We start from the raw sequence: 4,740 nt of genomic DNA, 5'->3' as shown, positions 1-4,740 counted from the left end.
TGGGACATATATACACTGCTTCTGGAGCTGTTCAAGAATATCAAAGTTCTGCTCATGTGTATCTAAGGAAGTGACAGCAATATTTAAACACAGCATATGTAAATATCAGGGCCAGTTTCTATTGGAGCTGCCACCTTTGAACAGAGTTATGGATGTGAAAAGATCAAAATGACTCAATAAACTCTTATTTCTGGCCAGAAAATGTATATTATTTAATTGGATTAGAGAGAAACCTCCCACTGTAACTCAGAGGTACAAAGACAGTTTTAGAGTTTTTCCTATGGAAAGAATAAGTGCCAAATTAAAAGGAAATGATGGCACGTTTATGGACATATGGAGGCCTCTAATGTATTACCTGCCTAACCATCTCAGTGAAATTATCCAGAGGGGAAACACTGAATTAGAAGGTGCCAGACTGAGCAGACGGCTGATAAGAAATATTTCTTAATAGGTACAATCACACATATCACATACTTCTTGTTCTGTTGTTTTTTAAATCTTGTTTTATTCTTTTCTTTCCATTTTCTACTTTATCTCAATTTTGCTTATTCATTTTCTCCCCCAGCTCAGACCACTACTTAATGATGGATGCTTATATGCATTGTTGATATGTAAATACAGAAAATGAAATAAAATCTGATATATATAACCTGAGCAAACCAACAGACACCAAACAACAATGGCTGACCTCCCTAACTAACATGGACAGCAGGAAACAGGTTCAACACAAACACATGGTGCAAACTGTCACAGTGATGGAAGGAAACAACATGAGCACAGTGATAACACATGAACAAACACACCCTCATTTTAATACACCACACCAACAAGACAGACTCACACAAATACAGCTTGTCAACATGATTCAATACACACATCTAAATATATCAAGGTGCACATCCACCTGTGGCACAAACAATGCTGGTCACGTAGATATTCAGAGCGCTGACTCAGCACAGAGCTGAAGTGGGTTTGGAGATGTTCTGCCACTCCTCTCCTCAGATCCTCTGAAGCCGTCAGATTGGACGAGACGACCGTTTCCTGTCAGCGGAGACGTTTGATTGTGTTGGAGGTCTCTCACAGAGTTTGTCTCCCAGCAGCTCCTGTGTTGTCTCGGCTCTATGAAACAAAACATGAGCACAGTGGAAACGAGTCCTGTTACAAGAATTCAACAGCAGCCTATAATGTCAAAGTGACTTTCTCCTGCAGCTCGTCCTCCTGCATGCAAACACACACCTCCAGTTTAAAAAGCCCACACCAAAGAAACACACTGAGTCAAAGTTTGGTTTCAGAGCAGCTGATGATGGGAAACATTATATGATTTATTCCCTCATCAGTCAACCAAAGAAATCCCTGAAACATAAAAGCTTTTTAAAGAGCATCTACTGAGTTACTCTCCAGCAGCACTAAATCTGAATCACACACACAACTGCAGAAGTGTGTGTATCATGCTTCTGGATGATATTTGTGCTTTTACACGCAGAGTTTTAGAAAGGTGTTCTTCACCTGGGACAGAATTAGCAGCGTGAGAATCTGACAGAACATTTTTTTTTCAGTGAGCAGGCGAGAACATCGACTCTGTTTAAGTGTTTGTTATAATAAAGCAGCAGCAGCAGCAGCAGAGATAGGAGCCCTGAACAAGCCATCATCAACACACTTCTGGTTGGCAGTTTAACTTTTTGCCGACTAGATCACACGTCTGAAATACAGTTTAAAGCTGCAGCTGTTAGAGTCAACTCACAGAAAGGTGGGACTAACGCCGTGGAGATGCAGCAGGTGCAGGAGATGCAGCAGGTGCAGGAGATGCAGCAGGTGCAGGAGATGCAGGAGGTGCACCTTCTCCAATGTTCATCCCCCCCATCCTGCCAGACGGATCATCCTCGTCCGTTGTCAATATTGCTTGGATCTGATTGACTTTTTCTGACAGCTCCATCGCTCTTCTGATGAACCCATCAATTAAATCAGACCTAAAGTCGTCTCGGCTGCGTCTAGCAGGTGGGGGGATTCCATACTCTTTAGCCAATTCCGTCATCTCTGGAATTGTGCATTTTTTAAGTTCCTCTTGAGGATTTCTGCGAAAATTATCTTTTGAAAATGCCATAATTATTCTTCTCAGAACAAGTGAACTGCCAACCAGAAGTGTTTGTGTTCCCTGTCAAATGTCTGTTATAAGCTGCCTGGGTGTGGCCTGATGTGGCGTAATGTAGCCGGTCCAACCCTCTGAGAAGTGATGTCCTTATTTTAACTTCAAAACTAAAGTGTTCACAATGTAATTTGAGACTTCTCTTCAGCTTCAGTCACAGACGTCTAAAGAACTTCCTGGAGTTAGAAACTAAAGCTGTTATGACGGACAGATTTGACTCCATGCAGCAGAAACTACAGGCTGAATTTGAACCCCAGGTCTCAAACTCAGAAGTCTGAATGAGACCTGAACTTTAGCAGGAGAGCTTTTTATCAGCTTAAACCATGTTTGGGTCATCCAACCTCAGAACGTTCGCCTACTTGATGAAGGTTTGAATGACGACATTATGACATGTAATGAAGCTGATAAAACTCTAATTCTGGCTCTCCAGTGGACGTCTTTTAGACTCAGAGCACATTCAGATGTCTCACTGCACGCCATGCATGCTGTCACACAGTCACAGTTTTTCTGAGTAGCGTTAAACTTTATAAACATAATGAAACTCTTTCTACGACAAATTCTAAATGATTGTCTCCTTCTTGTAAATTCAGCATTAAATCAAAACATGAAGTGAACCAGTAACCACAACATCACCAGACTCCATTAACAAATGTGGTGATTTTAAGAGTTGTTGAGTTAAAACAAACTCTATAACGTAGTGAAACTGTGTGTGTGACAGATTCTAACTCATTGTGTCCTTGTTGTAAATTCAGCATTAAATCTTTCAGCTGAAGTTGTTTGTCTCCTTGTAAAAAGTGTCAGTTTGTGGCAGCATGTCTGTACCAGCCTGTCTGCTTCTGTGTCTAAAGTGCTAAAGTCTTACCTGCCAACATTGATCAGCTGTTTGAACACACTGTTTACACTGATTTCACCATTTACACTCCATTTATGAAAGAAGAAACATGTTATTGATCTAAACATGTCACATGTTACAAAGACACTAAACAGTAACAATATAGGCTACTTCTTTGTCCCCGTGGAGAAAGTCCCCAGACTCCCTTAACAAATGTGTCAGTTTAGTGAGTTGTTGAGTTGGAGACACTTTATAAACTCTGTGAAACTCTGTCTCTGACTCATTCTGCATTATTTGGACCTTCTTGTTCATTCAGCAAATGTTCTACATGAACTTGTTTCTGTCTTTGAGTAGAAACATGGAGTCTGTTTGTCTCAGTGATGTTTATTTGCATATAGAGCAGGAAGTGACGTCAGATCCCAGGTGGTCACTCAGGACAGGTGTTAGTGTTCCTGCTGCTGTGGACTGAAGGTGTCCTCTGTGCTGTGATGCCACTCTGCCCTCTAGTGGTGTCCTGCAGTCATTACACTGCAGAGTGTGATGAGTTTGATCTGGACCTGAAGTGAACCAGCCGGATCATCAGGGAACAAAACACCAGCAGACTGATCAGAGTGACGCTCAGAGTTTATCATCACTGAAGAGGACAAACAGGTTCTTCTTCTTCTTCTTCAGTAGCTTGTTTGTTATCATCATATCACAGTTCTACTTCTGTATTCTGGTTTATTGTTCGTACTTTACATATTAAAGGAGCAGTCTGTAGCTGTGATGAGATGTGATGAAATGTTAATGAGCAGAACAAAATAATCAAACTCTCTTTGTGGTCATGACTGAACTGAACAAACAAACTAACGTTAAAGGACAACACAGTTTATAATGTTTTACTGTTTTTGAATGTGGCGGACCCTGCCACCTCTCTAGCCTCACACAGTGTTCTGGGACCTTCTTCTCCTCTGAGAACAGTTTGTTTATTCACTGATGGAGAAAGAGTTTGTTTTATTACCTCATTAATAGTTTAAATATTGAAATTCTGACTTTGAATTTCTTCGACAAAACTACATAATGTCCCTTTAAAGTTCCAACAGTTCATACTGTACAAACAGTGTATATTTATACTCATTCATCTATATGAACCTGGCCACTAGATACACTTTATAAATATGATTCTGAACATAACAATGATACCAATCCATCAATACTTTGGGATACACTCAAGGTTTACTTGAGGGGAGCCATAATTTCATATAGCACAGCCAGAAAAGGGAAGCTTTGAGAGAGCAGCTGAATCTAGAAAGACAATTGGCTGATCTTGATAAACAACTAAAGCATAATTACTCTGCAACCCTGTTCAAAAGAGCAGAAGCCACACGGTCAGCTCTGGACCAACTCTTGACACAAAAGGCAGAAGCAAGTGTCTTCTGTGCAAAACACAGACTGTTTGAAATAGGTGACAAACCAGGACAACTACTTGCACGCTTAGCAGCTGGAAGGTGTGATGTTAGGGCTATTTCCTCCTTAAAGGACGAAACTGGGAAAAGTCATTATGAGACCAAAACGATGGTGGAGATAATGAAAAACTTTACACCTCAGAATCCACTACATCATCACACTTTTTCTAGAAAAGCTTATTCTCCCCTCCTTATCAGAAGCAGATAAATCCATTCCTGGAAGATCAATAACCAGTGAAGAGATCAAAAATGCAATCAATTCTCTGCAGAACAGAAAAGCTCGAGGACCGAATGGTTACGGTCCAGAGTTTTTAACTCCA

General features: G+C 40.7%; 1 long non-coding RNA gene across 1 annotated transcript; it reads right to left on the bottom strand.

Moving 5' to 3' along the window:
- Nucleotides 1-783: 783 nt before the first annotated feature.
- Nucleotides 784-2,151, bottom strand: LOC115566965 (uncharacterized). Its single transcript, XR_003981106.1, has 2 exons — nt 1,742-2,151; nt 784-1,119 (listed from the first exon to the last, which is right to left on the bottom strand). It is a non-coding gene; the product is annotated as an uncharacterized LOC115566965 (long non-coding RNA).
- Nucleotides 2,152-4,740: the final 2,589 nt, after the last annotated feature.

This window comes from Sparus aurata, chromosome 17, assembly GCF_900880675.1.
Source record: "Sparus aurata chromosome 17, fSpaAur1.1, whole genome shotgun sequence".
NCBI lineage: Eukaryota > Metazoa > Chordata > Actinopteri > Spariformes > Sparidae > Sparus > Sparus aurata.
Note: the sequence above shows the minus strand (reverse complement) of the source record. Positions and strands in the feature narration are given on the sequence as shown.